Raw genomic sequence first — 19,744 nt, forward strand, 5'->3', positions numbered from 1 at the left:
TCTCCGGGGTGTCGCCGCGGAGTGTCCCCCCCCCCTCTCCGGCCGCCGCCACCACACGCCTGCTTCCGCGCCCGCGGCTCCTTTGCAGCTGTGAGGCTGCCGCCGCTTTCCCAACCCGACGAAGCCCTTCCCTGACCCAGCAACGTTTCCCTCGTTGCCAGGCTCGAGAGTGACATCACCCGCGACCAATCGCTGCCCGGCACTCTCGCGCTCCGCCACCGCCCCCCGGCCCCCCTCCCGCTCTTGCCCCAATCAGCTCGGTTCGCCCACAGCCCCCTCAGGCAAAGGCGGGCAACTGTCAAGGCGTTTTTTTGGGGGTGGACTTCGCTGAGGAGAAGGGAGGGAGGGTGGGCGCGCGCGCAGGGGGCAAGGCAGCCAAGCCAAGCCAAGCCAAGCCAAGCAGGGCAGGGCGCTCCCAGGTGCTTGCGGCTGAACGCGGGAAGCCTCCAGCTGCGCAGCGCCCTCCCGCCCGCCGCACCTCGCGCGCGTTTTTCCCTCAGCAGCGCACAGGTAGGACTTGGCTTCTTATTGTTATCCGCACCGAGGGAGATTTCGAAGAGCTGGGTTGGATGTTTAAATCCACCCCTGGGGTGGCGAGTGGAGTGAGGGGGGAGGGCTGGATAGATTGGGGGGGGGGCTGCCGCCGCGAGCTTTTCTGAGGGAGTGTCGCTCTGAGGAAGGAGCTGTCCCAGGTTTATGGGTCGTTTTCAGTCGCCCTCGTAGAGCCTGTCTTGTGGGGAGGCAGAACCTGGCCGAGTTGCCGCCGCCGCCGCCGCGCGCGCAACAGAAGGATGAGGCAAGTTTCCTCTGGAAAGCTCCGCAGCCCAAGCAGCCCGCTCGATTTAGCAGCAGCACTGCAATACCCAAAGCAATTAGCTTGGCTGGAAGGACGCAGCCGGTTTGGGGTGGGAGAAAGACGTTGCTCTGAGACGCTGCCTCATCCAGTGTAGTTGGCCAATATATTTTCTCTTGCTTTCCCCAATGCATCTCCCACCCCACCCCCTGCGCTTCCCACCCCACCGTCTTGGAATATCAGAAGTTAAAGAGAGGCGATTCTCACCTTTCAATTCCACCCTCCCTGTTCCAGCCACTTCAGTGGTGTAGCGCATTTGGCTGCTGCTTCTTTTTCCTTTTTTGCACGGGCTGTGATGATGGGGGAAAAACAAATCCATGTTGCCGGTGCAGATGGCAGGAATGGTTTTTATTTCTTTCTTTCTGAGCTTTCCCGTTTTCTCAATTGCGCCACAGCTTTTAGGAGCACCTTGTGGAGATCTGCTGCTGCAGACAGGAAAACACCAAGGAGAAAAGAGAGAGGAGATCCTTTAAGCTGGGTCTCGTAAAAGATCCATGTCGCCCAGGGGTGACATTTTCAGTGTGTGTGTGGTGGGGGGGTGATGTTCACACAAGCATTCCTAATTAGTTGTTAATTTACTAGGTCTGAACTCAGGGGAGTGTTTACTGGGGAGACCCAGCAGGAAACTCGCTTAGGATTTTCACCCCTGTAAGGAAATGATCCATTGGGACAATATTTGTTTGATAGGAGGCAGGTTGGTATGGAAGGGTTCGTTAACCAGTGTTAGAGGATACAATGAAAGGCATATTACAGAAATTGGTAAAATGAGTGGCAAGGCAGATGAAATGGGCTGTTCGAATTGTTATTGCTACCATCCCTGAAGGGAATCTTCAACACATACTCATTGCTGCTGTTAACATTTCAACCTTAAAGGAGTCGCATATACAAAGCAGGAACTGGGTCATAGAATTCAACATAAACTTTATTTTTTAAAACCCTGTTACATAAAATTGGCCTGGGCTGACACAGAAATAGTTGAGTTGAAGGAGCCTAATACAAGGAATGCTGTTCTCTTTAATGCCTATGATATCCTCTGGTATATAAATGAATAATGCAGCATTAATGTAATTCGCACATCCATTTTGGTACTGCTGTGGTGGTTCTGCAGGCATCTTGTGTAGAGGCTGTTTGCATTCCAGAAGGCAGGTTTGGTCTCTATCCCCCCCCCTTTTTTTTTTGGTCCAGCGTTTTATATGTCTTACATAATTTGCAATTTGCATTTGGATGAAGTTTATCCTCCCCCCCCCCCTTTTAATGTTACTCTTTTAAAAATTGCCAGTGAGTGCAAACGTTGCAGTGTATATGTTGCAATTCACCTTGATTATAGTAACACCTGCTGGAGAGAACAGAGACATTGCTTCCAGAATCAGCTACTGCTGAATTTCAGCTGCACCACACTCATACTAAATACTAGTGCGATACGTAGAAACGAGCTTGAATGGCTTCGGTATAAAACCATTCCAAATTACTGTTTTCATCTCCAGTCAAGACTATGGGCTGTTAAGAGTTGGAAGCAGTAAATGATGACCTTAGAGCTATAATGACAGAGGGGGAAACACTATGCCACACAAGAGCTTGCTGTTTTCATATGAAGGCACTAAGACATCCAGAGTCCTTTACTTGGGCCTTCTTCTGCTGGTTGCCAATGTGTTTTTCTTTGCCTTTCTCCTCTGGAATCCCTATGTTCTGTCTTCTACATACAGTTCTGACCTCAGAAAACCCAATCTTCTCCAGGGCTGTTTAAGGTTTTTGTGTGCCCTGAGAGAAGGAAGAAGTAAGGAATCCTGGGTCAGGGATTCCCTCCCACCATCAGTCCACCCACGGGGACCTCTTCTGCATTTTATACCATTCGTTTGTTTGGGTGTTTTAAAATTGTAAACTGCTTTGACAGGAATCTGGAATATAAATGCAGCAAATAATTAAATGAAATGCCATTTTTAAAAAATGAAGGGAATCCTTTTTCAGCAGGATTATGCAAGTAATTTTTATTGGGGGGGGGGAGGTTCAATTTCTTCAAAAAAAGGAAACCCCATTTTGGATGTTTATTTGAAATTCTCTGATTTTCTCCATAATATGTCCTGCAACTTGGAAGCCCTGTAAACAGAACATGTTCAGATCCAAGCTAGAAAAAATGCACACACACGAATCCCATAAATGAGCAAACATTGAAAATGTAATCCTACATATCTTGACCATTTATGCAATTGCCAATAAGTTAGGTAACAGTGATCACCTTGGATTCATTATATTGGATGAGCTCATAGAGCCATAAGGAAGGATCATTCATGAAGACAGCCAGTGAGGTGTAGTGGTTAGAGTGTTTGACTAGGGCCTGAAAGACTAGGATTCAAAGCCCCACTCGGCCGTGAAGCTCGTTGGGTGGCCATCAACAAGTCACTTTCCATTAGCCCAACCTACCTCATAAGGTTGTTGTGAAGATAAAATGGGGAGGGGAAACCATGTGTGCCACCTTGAACTCCTTGGAGGAAAGATGGGATAGAAATTAAATGAATGAATGCACCCCTTCCTTTAACCCCCACCCATCTGTATAATCAAGACTGTAGCGTTCTCCAGGTACAGAACAGGGACAAGCAAGGTTATGCACAAGTCAATAATACTGTAACTTCTGGTTGAAAAGAAGGTGGCCTTACTAGTCAGCTATCTGAGTGGGCAGAAAGGGATGAAATGGCAAATAGATCCTGAGCATAAAGAAAAGCCCACATACTTTACCCAACATTCCAAGGAGCCATACCTATGATAGCTTAATGAAAGTTAACTAATTTTTTTTAGTCATCTTGGTATACTCGCAAGCATGGAAGCTGAATGGCAGTTGTCTTCCACACTTCCAATGCAAGCAGATACGCAAACTGGGGGTGGGAGTCTAACCATAACTGATTTTAATAATAATAATAATAATAATAATAATAATAAATTTTATTTATATCCCGCCCTCCCCAGCCGAAGCCGGGCTCAGGGCGGCTAACAACAATCAAATAATCCAACATTCTAAAAACATTTCATTATAAAAATTAATTAAAATCAAATTAATGGCAACCGTTAAGCAAAATTCTGTGCAGGTTGCCAGAGGAGGGAGTCAGGCTGCGCCCTGACCAAAAGCCTGATGGAACAACTCTGTCTTGCAGGCCCTGCGGAAAGATGTCAGGTCTCGCAGGGCCTAGTCTCTTGTGTTCCACCAGATTGGAGCCGCAGCCGAGAAAGCCCTGGCTCTAGTTGAGGCCATCCTAACCTCTCAGAGGCCTGGGACCTTCAGGATGTTTTTATTTGCAGACCGTAGGTTCCTCTGTGGGGCATACCAGGAGAGGCGGTCCCGTAGGTACGAGGGTCCTAGGCCGTATAGGGCTTTAAAGGTTAAAACCAGCACCTTAAACCTGATCCTGTGCTCCACCGGGAGCCAATGCAGCTGGTATAGTACCGGATGAATGTGATCTCGCAGCGAAGACCCCATAAGGAGTCTTGCCGCGGCATTCTGCACCCGCTGGAGTTTCTGGGTCAGTCTCAAGGGCAACCCCACGTAGAGCGAGTTACAATAATCCAGTCTGGAGGTGACCGTTGCGTGGATCACAGTGGCTAGGTCAGGGGGAGAGAGATAAGGGGCCAACTGCTTAGCTTGGCGGAGATGAAAAAATGCCGCCTTTGTTATAGCTGTAATCTGCGCCTCCATAGAGAGGGAGGTATCGAAGATTACACCCAAACTCTTAACGGACGGTGCTGGCACTAATTGCACCCCTGCAAGAGATGGGAGTTGCCCCCCCCAATCCCATATCGTCCCATCCCAGCCAGAGGACCTCTGTCTTCGAAGGATTTAACTTCAACCGGCTTCCACGTAACCATCCAGCCACAGCTTCCAAACATCTGGTCAGTGTGTCTGGGGCTGAGTCAGGATGGTCAGCCATCAACAGATAGAGTTGGGTGTCATCGGCATACTGATGGCAACCCAGCCCAAAACAAGCTGGGTGAGGGGGCACATAAAGATGTTAAAAAGCATTGGGGAGAGTATTGCACCCTGAGGCACTCCACACACCAAGGAGTGGTGCGATGACAATTCCCCCCCAAGCGCCACCCTCTGTCCCCGACCAGAGAGAACCAAGCGCAGCCATTGAAGGACTGTGGCCTGGATCCCCACGTTGGTCCAGGAGTTCATGATTGACCATGTGGAATTAAGGTGTTATACTTTTTCTGTTTGTGTTAATTAACACTGAATACAAGAGTGTGGTTTTTGCATGTAACTTTTGGCCCACTAGCAGAAGTCTACCCCACACACAGCACCATGATTTGATTGTAATGAGATTAGAGGGAGAGTTGGTTCTCCTGAGCACACTACTATAACTGCTTGGGTATTACTTCTGTACATTTTGGAATGAGTGGCATCTCAGTCTGTGTCTTCTCTGCTCATATGACAACCTATCTGGGATAGATGGTTTCAGAGGCAACTTCCCACAAAACCCATTCTGTCTTTTGCATTTGTATCTTGCGCTCGGAACAACGTACATTAGTTTCTCCAAGTTTTTACCCTTATAGCTGCTTTGTGAGATAGTATAGGATGGGACATGCCAAAAGGACATCTGGTAAGATTTAAATCTAGGCCCCTCTTTAGACCCCACTTTATCATACTTCTTCAGGGGTTATCAGCATTGAATATCTTATAGCTAGGCCCCCTGAACATCATTCTTAAGAGGTCACCTGCTTGGAGAATAAGTTCTTAGTTTTGCTATGATGTCCAGATGAACTGGGGGCAGGAAGAAGAGAAGCGTGAAAAGGATTTGCCTTTGTAAAGTCCCATGATATTAACAGATAATAAAAGATCCACCTAGTTTGGGTTTTAAGTGTTCAGTCATACAGCCAATGACTCTTAGATATTTTGGAAGGTTCCAAGATTTAAAGGAGTTCAGTGCTGAAGCCTAAGGGGATATTGTTGAGGTTTAGAGAAGTTGAAATCTTGATGCAACAACAAGTACAGTGACCTAGCGAAGCACAGGGCATGAGCCATAAACCCCTAAATTGGATATCGCCTTTAGCATCATCTCACTATGATGACTTAAACTTGTTTTGCAGAGAAGGTGGGATCCACTAGGTTTCCCACACCACAAACCAAATGGGTTCTGGTATTTTTCAAAAATATTCTTCTTTCATATTCCCAGTTGAGACAGGAGTAGAAGATTTTATGGCTTTAATTTAGTGTATGCAGTTCCATTAATGTAATGCTTTGTTGCCACAGCTTTCAAGGGAATTCCTTGGGTTTTCCATTTTTAATAGTTATAAATAGACATCTCAGAGCCATTACTTCTTGCACTTACTTTGAATGAGCTGCTGATACTAGAGCCATTTTTCTCTTAAATAAATAATCTCTGCTTGCACTAACAGATTTTATTTCTTCACCACAAATTGTGATGTTGATATATAACTCCACCCTCTTTCCTGTAAATACAGTTAATGTATTCTTATGTATAGTTCCTATGTATTCCAGTCCTGGTTACTTCTGAAACTGTCATTATTTTCTGCAATTAATTAAGAACTATATCAGATATATTTTGTTTGTGTGATACAGCTGCATCATGTCATAGTATGAGCCCTCTTGCCAAATCTCTTTCATTCCATCTTTATTTTTATTTAACCTTGGCTGGTTTTATTTTTAAAGTTTATATTCTGCCCTTCAAAAATAAATAAAAATAAAACAAATATATTAAGACCAAGGCAATATTACGTTTCCGAGCACAATTCAAAGTGTTGGTGCTGACCTTTAAAGCCCTAAACGGCCTTGGTCCAGTATATCTGAAGGAGCATCTTCTCCCCCATCGTTCTGCCCAGACACTGAGGTCCAGCTCTGAGGGCCTTCTGGCGGTTCCCTCACTGCGAGAGGCCAAGTTACAGGGAACCAGGCAGAGGGCCTTCTCGGTAGTGGCGCCCGCCCTTTGGAATGCCCTCCCATCAGATGTCAAAGCAATAAACAACTACCTGACATTCAGAAGACATCTGAAGGCAGCCCTGTTCAGGGAAGTTTTTAATATGTGACATTTTAGTGTATTTTTCATCTTTGTTGGAAGCCGCCCAGAGTGGCTGGGGAAACCCAGCCAGATGGGCGGGGTACAAATAAATTATTATTATTATTATTATTATTATTATTATTATTATTATTATTATTATTATACACCACAAAATCAGCATATAATTTTAATAAACGAATGCTTTGGAAAATAAAGCATATTAGTCTGCTTCCTAAGATAGCTATTAGGCAAATCTCCCTTTATGGTCTTCGATTCCCACTCTAACCATCAGGTAAGGTTGATTTTACCCCCCTTTCACCTTGTTCCTGATGTAGATCTTCACTGACTCCTTCCTCCTCTGATGGGGAAAGGCACCTTTCTGTGGTTTGTCTCAGGTGTGAAAATGACTTGGGCTGGCCCCGTTTATCACTCTGCTGTAAAGAGGTCTATGCCAATTTCTGCATATCAAATATATATATATTTAAGACACAGGAAGAGGATGCGATAGCTTTTGTCTAGCCACTTGGCAATTTAAAACTTCACAGTAACTAAGTAGGATGTCTGTAGAACAGCCAATTTTTATGAACAGAATCTGTAGGTGTGTCTGCAGCTGTTGTTTGATCTGGTGCAGTAGTAAGTTATATAATATTTATCTGCAAGGTGTGAAAGCTTAGCCTGTGAGTTACAGCAGGTATGGAGGCAGCTACATCCCAGAGCTCAAAGTGAACTCCCAATTGTCTCTTTGCATGTAGTGCTCCCTTTCAGCACCAGGGTGAGTGCCACTGCCTTTAAGGGGCTTGCTGTGAACTTAAAAGTATAAGGTATCACAATACAGTGGTACCTCAGTTTAAGAACAGTCTGGCTTAAGAACAATTGGGTTTACAAACTCCACAAAACCGGAAATAGTGTCCTGGTTTGAGAACTTTACCTTGGTCTAAGAATGGAATCCGAACGGTGGAAGGGCACCAGCAGCGGGAGGTCTCATTAGGGAAAGCGCACCTCGGTTTAAGAACGGTTTTGGTTTAACGGACTTCCGGAATGGATTACGTTTGTAAACCGAGGTACCACTGTATACCAATTGTTGCACCTGAATAATACAGTTACCAATCTAGAAACTGGTAGGCCAGTTGACCATCTAGCAATCTTGCAATCTTTCTTTCCCTTCAATGAACTTCCTGTGGAAGATTATGTAGGGTTGCCACACACCTGGAATTTCCTGGACATAGCCGGGATTTGGCTGTCGGAAACAGTGTCCGGGCGGAAATCATTGGAATGTCCAGGAGGATCAGGACATATGGCAACCCATGTCAGAACTTTAGATTTTGGTGAATTTTCTTTTAAAAATAGCTCAAAAATGTCTTTTTTGTGTGTGTCCAGATTTTCACTTTTTGAAATATGGCAACCCTAGATTATGACATTCCATAAGAGATTAGAAATGTTTGCAACTATAGTAGTGAGCTGCTCCTAATTGTATAAAGGACACACTGAGTTAGACTTATAAATTGCAGCATATGTCAGGGGAGTTTTATTGAATTTGCATAATGAGTAGCCTTTAGAAGAAACTGGTCATTAAGGTTGTAATCCTAAACACACTTACTAGGGAGTAAGTGCCACTGAACTCAGCAATGTGTTTAGATCAGGGGCAGGCAACCTAAGGCCCGGGGGCCAGATGCGGCCCAATCGCCTTCTCAATCTGGCCCACGGATGGTCCAGGAGTCAGCATGCTTTTAAATGAGTAGAATGTGTGCTTTTATTTAAAACGCATCTCTGGGTTATTTGTGGGGCATAGGAATTCGTTCATTTATTTATTTTTCAAAATATAGTCCGGCCCACCACATGGTCTGAGGGACGGTGGACTGGCCCCACGGCTGGTCTAGATCTCTGCATTTTTAATGGTGAGGAGTAAATATGTATACATATCTGCATTTTTAAGGATGAGCTGATTTTAAGGGTATTTTTTCTCTTTCAGAAGTCCAAACCGAACCTATTATAATGTTTCTGCTTTATAATATATATGTTTTCCTTTTCAAAACCTTATTATTGTGATAAGCAAAGCAACAGAAATGGAGAGACTGATCTGTACTTCATTATAAGACTGGGGTAGAGCAAAAGGCAAACTGAATGTGATTGAAGCATACTACTTGAAATGAGGACATATTACACATTTCTCTGAATACTGCACACGTTTAAAAGCATAAAGAAAGGTTTGTAACTGAAACAGCCCGGGGTTTGTGATCCAGCACAGCTGTTTCAATTCCATTCATACTCTCGCATTGTCAAATGTTCTTGGGAATTTTGCAAGCAGCTGACCCTGTTCCTTAAGTGTGGTTGATCTATACAAACCTGTACTGTGTTGGCATATTATATTGAAGAATTCAAAGGAAGTGATGAGCTCTATTCCTTGACAGGTTTTCTCTTGATGAATCTTGCTACAGAAGCCTCCAATGTCAGTGTAGTTTGCTGTTCTGAGTTGCTGCAATTTACCATTTAGAATTACATCAGCATTAAGTGTGCACAGCTGGATAATTATTCCCTTTTTTCACACCCTTCGAACAAAATGGTAAGTCAGGATAAGAACAGGGTTTGTGAACAGTTTTAAAGAGTTTTGCACATGATGGTTGTTTTAGGTTTTAGAGTCTAGGAGCAGATTGGAGGAACTTGGGAGCTTCTACAACCTTGCCTTTATCACCTCAAATCCACCTGAAAGTAAATTAGGCAGGCAGTTGCAACATAAAGATGAGAGATGGAGAGTTAACATTAGGTCCATAGTCAATATATCCTTCAGAGGTTTTTGAATGCAACTCTTATCAGGCACAATCAGCATATCTGTACAAGGTTAGTGAAGGCTGGACTCGTGGCTATTTTCTTGCACTTAAAGCTTGGGAATTTAGCTTCCAAAGCTCTTAGGAATGTTGGTTTTCAAATTTCTCATTGGTAGCATTTAGAGAATATTAGTGTCTGGCCATTCCTTTAGACATTAATTGCCCAGTCATGAACATGCTTACATGGACCATCAGAGGGATGTGCGTCATTGTAATTATACTTAGGATTGTATCCCACAAGTGCCATCCAAAATAATGATAATAATAACAATTAAATAAAATGTGCTAGAACACATTTCTGAACACATGTTCAGGCAACAGCTCTTCAGATTGCTGTTTGCCCTACCAGGAGAGGATTTAAGTGAAGGATTTAAGTAACAACTTCAATGTTCATGGTAACACTTTCATAGATTGCCTATGAAAACAATTTCATTGGCCCTGCTGGCTGGAAAATGTGGGATGTAACATAAGCAGTCAAGTACAACACTTCCTGTTTGCCCAGAGTGGGCACAAAGGGGGATGCTACTCCAGCCAGGAGGACTTCCTGTCACACCTGGTCTGGAGCATCCTCCCCCTGCATATGATCAGGTAGATGGGTGTGACCCTGTGAGACCCTGTAAAAGGGCCAATTACGCAGCCATCTTCCACTTTGACTCTTGATCTCGATGCTTTTGCTGTCTGCTGGCTCTCAGCAAGCAGCACATGGGCTCAATCCCCATATGGGATGAACTCAGACTCTATTCTGTAACTACAAGCTAAAGTCTGCCTTCGGGGAACCTACTGTGAACTGAATGTAAGTAAACTTTTTATTACTTTTAAATAAGACTGTTGTGTCTTTATTCTTTTTAAGAGGGAACAAAGGGGATTTACCAGGAACAAAACCCAATCTGGACAAGCCAGACTGGATTGCTTAAGTAGATTCAAACAAATCTACTAACTAGCTTCCTGCAATATATTGGGGTATGTACTCTGCTTCTGACTCACTAGCGTGAGTGAGGAAGGATAATATTTAATCAATATATCATCTCCTACTACCCACAACATTCCCACAGAAAATAATAAGAGCCTTGCTGGAAGAAGATGCTAAAGGAGCAACTAACTGAGCATCCACAAAGTGACCAGGTGTTTGTGGGAAGCTCACAATAAGGGAAAAATGGGAGTTGTGGTCCAACGACATCTGGAGGGCCACAAGCTTCCCACTAGTGTATAGTATAGTATAGTATAGTATAGTACAGTGTACGGCAGAGGAGAGCAGGAGGAATATTTTGCCTTAATTTCCTCAGCCTAACTGTGATAGAGGACATGATCTGGAGTCAATTCTTATATTAATCAGAGTGGTTGAAGCTATCTAAGCAAAGCAGCAACTGTCTATCTAAGCTGGAGACAACTATAAATTTGCCGAAAAGTACAAATAAATGTTGGTTTACAAAACAAAACAAAACCCCACTCGGACTAATTTCTGCTAACATATAGTCGTAGCTAAATATGAATTTTCAATGTGAATGAGTTATTAACTACCAATGGTAAAGACAGATTTAATTTTGGATCCTTTTTTAGATCATTGTTTCTTTGTAGCTATTAGGGCAATATTCTGCAGTAAATATCGTATATATGCCCATGTGATTTTTTAAGAGGGTTGGTTGATTTTGCTTTTTTTTTTGCTGTTCTTCAAAACTGTTTCCCATAATTTGAGTTTCCTATACAAAGCTGCATTTCTGTGCTGTTTTTATTTACCCAGTAGAAATTGGCAGGTGCTTCCTCTTCAAATGCCCAAAAAAGTAAGACTTGTAAGTAATGCTACTTGGGAATTGGCAGAGGATTCGGGTAAGGAAATTACTCCCTTGCCTCATACTACAATATTGTCTTTGAGAGACAAGTTCTTGTTGTATTTCCTCTTTGGGAAAAGCATCAATTTGTCCTTTTTCCCCCCAAAGGGTGAAGGGAAGATATAAACAGCCATAAGGCCATAGTACTTAATGTGCTCATCCACACCAGCTGAGGAGTGGGTGGTTGCCTCTGCAGCTTTTCAGAAGTAGTTTTTGAAAGAAGAAATGATTGAAAATACTTTCTCTTGTTCAGGGTTGGTGTCAGGGATTGTCATTGTTAGGCACTTGCCCAGGTCCCCAGTCTAGCAGGCCACCTCTTCCTCTCCTCCTCTTCCTCTGGCTGTTCACACTTTTTCTGAGATCATGGAAATAGAGCATCCTATGCTCATCTTGCCCGCTCTTTCTGGGCAGTGGTGCAGACTGGGCTCAGAGGAATAGAACAAATGAATGAGCTCAGAGGAAGAAGCCCACTCTGGAAAGTGAATCCACTGAAAGAGTCCTTCCTAAGGGCCCCAGAAAACCTGGAGCTGTCAGTGCTCTTGATATGCAGCAGCAAATAAAGAATGAATGGCAAAATATATCATGCAGCTTGAGAGTTGCTATTACATAAAGCCCCTTGTGGGAAAGACTGAAAGGTGGGGGAAGTTGCCAGGTTGGCAGAAGAGGCTTTCCAGGTGGGAGGAAGTAGCTATGATAGTGTACTGGCCAGGTGGGTTGCTGTTGCTTACTGGGAGGGGTAAGGTGATGGGGAGGTCTGGTGCTCCTGCTGTTGCATTTGCACAACATCAACCTCCCTGCTGCCTCTCCCACTAAGCAACAGTGACCCATCTGCTGGAAGCTAGTACAGCAGATCTGCCCCACCCAGCAAGCTGTTTCTGCAGGTTGGAAGAGGAGGCAGCACAATGCTAAGAGCATAGTGGTTAATCATCTAGACCACTGGTCTTCAGTTGATGGGTCACAGCCTGATCCTGTAGTTCACAACAGGAGAACTACTACCATGCAGATATGTATTGTTTTTAATATTCAGTTGGAAGCTGCCCAGAGTGGCTGGGGAAACCCAGCCAGATGGGTGGGGTATAAATAATAAATTATTATTATTATTATTATTATTATTATTATTATTATTATATGGTAAAGGGTTAAGAAATGGGTTCCCAAATGCATGTTTGGGTTAAAAGTGGGCCCTGAATTTGAAAAGGCTGAAGATGCCTGATCTACACAACATTAAATGCAATAAACATATTTACCCCTTTCTGCTTTTGTACTAGACCACTATATCAAGTTCAACACTGCATTTTTTCTTTTCAAACTATTCTCTATTTGATATTACCTATAAGTTTATAACTTATGTTGCAAAGGAAGTATAACTGGCGACTTGCTTATCCAGTTTGAAAAGCTGAGATTAAATTCCTTTAACTTTGTTATCTATATCTGTTTACAAGCTGCATTTGGTTCTACTAACTTGAATTACGGCATATGTCATTTGGATGATACAATTATATTATCTCTAGTATGAAAATGGCAAGAGCAAGGTCTCATCATGGGGGCTATGCAAAAAGGTGCTGCTTCCTTTCAGGAAAAGGGAGCATTTGATTCCCTTACACATAGAACTTTCTAAAGTGAATGACCAGTAAAACCATAATATTAAAATAAAAGCATGAAAAATTCAGCAGCTCAATTAAAATCTGTAAATCATGAGAGAGCATCAAGAAGAAAGGAAGGAAGTTTTCAGCGCCTACTTAAAAGCCTGAAATGATGGGATTTCCCACAGGAACAGAGTTAAGAAGCAAATGAATGTTTAAGTGAAAGCAAATTCAGTGGCCTGGTTCTCATGACATAGTAAGCAAAACAATGGCTAATGGGGCTGCACAAATGTGTAAGCTCCTCTCTAGTACCCTACACATTTGCACTGTCCCAGTAAGCCAAAATTTGGTTTACCAGTGGTCCCTCCCCCAGATTGGCTTACTTCACTTTTGCAGTCTGGAAATACAGCCACACCTTGGTTTTTGAACTGCTTAGTTCTCGAACGTTTTGGCTCCCGAATGCAGCAAATCCAGAAGTGAGTGTTCTGGTTTGCGAACTATTTTTGGAAGCTGAATGCCCAACGGGGCTTCTGTGACTTCCAGTTGGCTGCAGGAGCTTCCTGCAGCCGATCAGAAGCCACGCTTTGGTTTCCGAATGTTTTGGAAGTCGAACAGACTTCTGGAACGGATTCCGTTTGACTTCCAAGGTGCGACTGTAGATGTAATTTGTATCTGTAGTATAATCTGTAGTATCAACATTCTGTAATGTTGATTCTGCTTTGTTATGAAGGGCTGCAGAATTGGATACTGTAATCTTTTATTTAATTTCTCTTTGAGATGCTATCTAAATAGTCAGTATTTGACAGATGGTGTCCTCTGTGGTGTGCCTATGAATGTTCTTTTCACAGGGTTATAATTTAGTTTATCGTGTTGAAAGTGAGAGGATTGTGTTTGTTTTCTTTTTCTGCACTTTGGTTTGGGCAGTGATCTATCCCTAGAGAGAAATCCCAGGTTATCACTAGAAGGGCTAAGTGGGGACTATAAGATCTGAAAAGTAGGTCATTTTTTTCCTAATGTCCTGCTTTGCATATATCTGCCACTAAAGTAATAGAAAAGTCAATATGTATCAGAACCTGAGGGCATCATTGGCTGTTGCTGATACTGTCAAATGGTAATGGTGTAATCTCACATGTCCCTGATTAAATATTTGCATGATTGAATTTTATGAGAGAGAAGCTGATAATAATGTGGTTTGCCATTTTTATTTCTATAGAATTCTTACAAAACAAATGTCCATAGTCCTTTACATTTGCAGTCTATAAGAGGAACAAGCCAATTTTATACAATGGCACCCCTAAGCAAAAATGATTTACAGGAGAGCTGGATATGGCAGTGAATAAATTTCCATAATTTTATCAAATATATTTATAAATTCATTATATTTACTTGTTTTGTGAGTTTATTTGGGACCTATCATCCAGCTAAATTGTATGCAAAAAGATGGGATTGGCCTGTGGATTGTTTTAGCTGTGAGAAATATATTTGAATAATAATGTTAGGAAAGTAAAGCAAATTGATATTTTTACAAAGATGGAATTCAGAAGGGCTACAAAATCATTTAAATTTATGTAAATCCTAAATGGACTTTATCTGTTAGGTTTTTGTGAAAATGTGGGTGTCTTATTTTAATTTTATAAATTAAACAGCTTTCTGTTTATAAATTGAGGAAAGTGGCAAGACTGCTGCATAATCTCACTACTTTACAAGCAGGCATTGTTGCCTAGCAGCAAGAAGCCTTATTTAAAAGCTGTTTTATACTTAAGTGAACATAAATAACTCATCACTCCCAAAGTTTTGGGGGGATACACATTAAATTTTTTAAAGGCAGTTACATTGTTAAAAGCTGAGAGGTGCTTTAAGAAAACCCAGTTCAAAAATGTGAATACTTAGGGAAACAAACCTTTCCTTTTCACATAATTGCTTCAAGCTACATAATTGCTATTTGTCCAATGAATGGTACAGTATGTTAAAAATTTTGCCCTGAGGTTGTTTTCACACTCTTAGGAATTGATCCCCATAATTTCCAGCAATCGGATTTTTAAAGTATGTTTATTTGCAGAAACACCTTTTGGGCATTCTGAGCATAAATCTCCATGAAGTTAATTTTGAGTAGTTCTGTTTAGTCTAACAAGTTAAGGTAAAACTTGACAGTGATTTGGATCTTAGTGTTGGATCTTCGAATTGCTTATCTCATGTCACTCTGTTAGCACTGAATTCTTATCTACCCTTTTCTCTTGCATGCCTGAAATAATGACCTATGTCTGTGCTCTTGTTTACATCAGGGCAGGTGTTCTTGCTCACACCAGGGGATCTTTATGTCAGGATGAAAATCAGGGGGCTTGCAGCATGATTCTATTCAGCCCCAAAAACGTGGCCCAGGTGATTTAGATACCATCTCATTGTGAGGCGTGATACACAGAGGAGAACAATATAAGGGGAGAAGTGCTATAGCTTCCTTTTCCAATCAGCCTCAGTGAGGTTAGGATTCTCCTCAGCTTTTTCTTCAACCTGCTTGTCATTTTCGACTCTGGCTGCATATAAGAACTGGGTCAGGCTAGAAGAAGAGAGGAAATAACTTGTCCCTTGTGGAAGCTGGAGAGAAAGGCAATACATTTTAGCCCTGGTGTACTTGGTGCCTGAGACGCGGGTGGTGCTGTGGTCTAAACCACAGAGCCTGGGGCCTAGACCACAGCACCACCCTCATCCCTGAAATGTAACTAACATTAATTAAGATTATGGAGCGCAGTGATACAAAATCGGAAATGCACCCAAACCACCATGCAGGGAGCCAGTTTAACTAAAATGCATTAATTGGAAGTTGATTGGCATTTTGATAATTGTATAATTTGGGAATTGTTATTGTTATAATTCAGCTATTATTGTGGGTATATTGGAAAACTAATAAAAGTTCTAGTTTGAAATTTCACAATGGGGTCTCTCTTTGAAATTCTTTTAAATCATTTGAACTTCTGAATTAAATTGTACTGAAATTTTGTTGATACTTGAAAGATTTGCTTGTGGGCCTTGCATATCAGATTCTGGTTATAGGAAAATAAAATGAACATGCTGGTGAAAATCAATGGATAAATCAACTGTTCAGTGGAGGCCACAGGTTCTTTATCACTTGCCCAATAGACAACAAAGTTGTCCCATTACCATAAGGACTCCCACCTGTCCAGTGGGACTTCCTCTTCCTTCCCTCTGCTCATGTTCCGCCTGCAACCTCTCCATCTGTTTTGGAGATTCCTCTGGAGCTCATTTTGTGTGGGGATCCTGGGAGCATGCAGGGAAAGCAGAGGAAGGCCCATTGCATAAGTCATCCTTGTGCTAAAAGGACGGCCTTTTCTCCAGCTCCAAGGGCTTTCTGGCAGTTCCCTCATTGAGAGAAATGAGACTGCAGGGAACCAGGCAGAGCTCCTTCTTGATAGTCATGCCTGCTCTGTGGAACCTCCTCCTGTCAGATGTCAAGGAACCTTTAGAAGACACCTGAAAGCAGCCCTGTATATGGAAGTTTTAAAATAGAAATATTCAAGTACAGTGGACCCTTCGGATACGAATTTAATTTGCTCCGGGAGTCCATCCGCAACTCGAAAAGTCTGTAAGCAAAGGCGGCAATTCTGCGCATGGACATGGCACAATTGAGCACTTCTGCGCATGTGCGAAATGCGCAGAGCACTTCTGCGCATGCGACGAAACCTGGAAGTATACACTTCCAGGTTTGCCATGTTCATAACCCGAAAGTTACGTATCCAGAGCAGTACGTAACTAGAGGGTCCACCGTAAAATGAATGGAGAAGGCAGAATTGGAAAGCATGCACTTATGTATCAGTTGTGAAATGTTAAGTGGTTACGATGTATTGGTGCTGTCTTAGGGCATAACAAAATGAATTTCCTTTATGGAAAATGTCAGAAGAATGTGAGACGTTCCGTGGAGATGGGGAACATTGGTGGGGACCATCTCCTTTCCTCCCACCAGTGGAAACTTCCATCAGATCTCAGTCTCTTTCATGAATGTTAGGAACTCTTCTGCTTCTAGGAAAAGGTATTCTGGATCTAATCAAATGTTTTTTTCTTAATTTTGACCATTGCAGGTTCTGATGTGTATAATTATAAAATAGAAATATAATTTTGGGAGTGGCAAATGAAATTTATTATTTATTTATTTAGTATCACCTTTATAGTCCACTTTTCCTCTCAAGGAGCTTAAGCTGATATGTATAAATGGTTCTCCCACCTCTCCATTTTATCCTCACAACAACCCAGTAAAGTGGGTTGGGTTGAAGAATTGTGTCTTGCCTAAGGTCACCCAATGAGCTTCATGGGTGAGTGAAGAGTTGAACCCTGTTGTCTCCCAGAGCCTAGTTCAACACTCTAACCATTAACACTGGATAACATAATACAGAAAGGAATGATTTATATAGGAGCGGTTTGTGTTGTTGTTTTGTCAATGGTGATTGAGCTGTTGGGCAAATAATGTTAATGTCCCTCAGTAAGTAGTACCAGGATAATAAAGAATAAATGGTACATTTTTTTTTGTAACTGAAAGAATGTAATTTTGCTGTAAAGATCAACAAAGCCCAATGACTGTAGGCATATTTAATATGATGGTGATTTAATTTTTTAAAAAAATAAAATAAAATGCTGTATTTAAAGCCAGTGGCTATGAGGCAATGACAGCAGATGTGAATACTTGTTAGCATACAGGAAATCTTGTCATATAAAATATGCATCTATTTTGAAATAAGGAATAGTTTTCAAATTATTCTCTCTCTGTGCTAGAAAATAATTGGAAAGCATACTTGCCCTCCCTGGGCAATTTGAGCTCATTGATGATGATTGTTATCAGGGTTTTTTTTTTTCCTTCCTCCCTCTAAATTGGTCACCCCCTGTGAGACTTGCTATAGGGAATATGTTCTTAGGTTTAGGAATACCAGATGGGATTAATCAACATAGTGCCTTTGTTCTTTGAGTTTTTCACTACCAATATCAGAGATGCTGAGTTCATTGACACACGTTGTTTCAAGTCCCTTCAGGCTTTTGGGGTACTGGAAAAAACGCAATGAAAGTCTAGTTAGGGTTTCTTTACTTTTCATGTAAAGCCCTAAAGCCTGGCTGTTGAGCACAGACTCGTATGGGTTTTGGTTTTGTCAGATTTACAAAGGATGAGGATTCTATCTGGCCATGTTACATTCAACAATAACCCTTTGGTCTGAAAGTTAAAAGCCCTGAACATAACTGCTATGTTTTGGCATTTCCGCTTTACTACTCCCTCTAGCTCACATTTTTCTGACCTAAGTGGACTGGCAGGAACATTTTAATTGGGTGTAGATCATGATTCCTATGAAGAGTGTATGCAGTACTTCATCAGATGCCCCTAATGAGACGCACAGATGTTGGGGAAGGCTTGGATAGAAATGCCAATGGGTTCTAAAAAACAACAACCTGATGACATGGTCTGAAAGCAACAGAAAATGAGCTCCTTTATGAGCTCCTGCTAATGAATATTGAAATTTCATGACATGACATCGTAGTCTAACAGTGTTACTGAGAATTGCTTGTGAGGAGATATGAAACATGGAAATATGTGACCTATGATGTACATATGAACACTAAATAAACATGCTACATTAAACTTTGTAATATTCCCTGTGCTTTCTGCATTTGTAATTGTGTCTAAGGAAATTGGAGACTCACATATTTATACTCTTTTTTTAGAGCAATGCTGAAGCTACTGTTGAATTCTAATGTATCATGTGTTGCAACAGTACTTATGACAAACGGGAAAGAGAAAAGTCATTATACTTGAGATCACAACTACTGAAGACTGTAAGAGAAATAATCTCAGATACAATGGTACCTCGGGTTACAGATGCTTCAGGTTACAGACACTTCAGGTTACAGACTCAGCTAACCCAGAAATAGTATCTCAGGTTAAGAACTTTGCTTCAGGATGAGAACAGAAATCATGCTCCGGCGGCACAGTGGCAGCGGGAGGCCCCATTAGCTAAAGTGGTGCTTCAGGTTAAGAACAGTTTCAGGTTAAGAACGGACCTCCAGAACGAATTAAGTTCTTAACCTGAGGTACCACTGTACTGAAAAGAAAATAAGGTGGCTGAATGCCTATCACCTTGAAAGTGAAATGAGATCACTACAAATAGTGTTGTGGTTTCTACATACCAGTGACACCTGTGACACCATGAATGGCATAGTGCTCTTTATATACATACCTGAATATAGATCGAGAAAATAATTATCAGCCTTGTTCCTCTGCTTTGAAATGGAAAACATAGTTAAAATTTAGCTCTTTCACCATAGTATGACAGTGATTGTATTTTCATAATTTTAGTTGTCACTTCTCCAGGTAAAATAAATAGCTTGTAGTGCTTCAACATTTTATAAGTATAATCCCATCTATATGGTCTAAAGCAGGGCTGACGAAGCATTGGCCTTCCAGGACTCCAACAACAAATGTAGGGTCAAAGATTCCCCAGGTGTGATCTAAATCACTTGAGTGCATAGCAGAAAAAAGTGAATGCAGAATGTTGAAAAGAGTGTAATTGATGGGGAGAGGAATCCTTTTGGCACATCTTCCTCCATGTTGGCTCCAAATGCATGTGTAGCTTCTTCATTATGGGAAAAATGTACAAGCGCTCTTTCC

The 19,744-nt window shown here is 42.0% G+C and overlaps 1 protein-coding gene across 1 annotated transcript in view; it reads left to right on the forward strand.

The window, feature by feature from the left end:
• The first annotated feature begins 244 nt into the window (after positions 1-244).
• The window catches only part of CNTN1 (contactin 1), a 150,886-nt gene continuing 131,386 nt past the window's right edge, over positions 245-19,744 (forward strand). Inside the window, exon 1 of the mRNA XM_083399505.1 lies at positions 245-510. The gene's annotated coding sequence lies outside the window, so the exon portion shown is untranslated. The remainder of the gene's footprint in view (positions 511-19,744) is intronic.

This window comes from Podarcis tiliguerta (genome assembly GCF_965153285.1).
Source record: "Podarcis tiliguerta genome assembly, chromosome: 10".
Classification (NCBI taxonomy): Eukaryota; Metazoa; Chordata; class Lepidosauria; order Squamata; family Lacertidae; genus Podarcis; species Podarcis tiliguerta.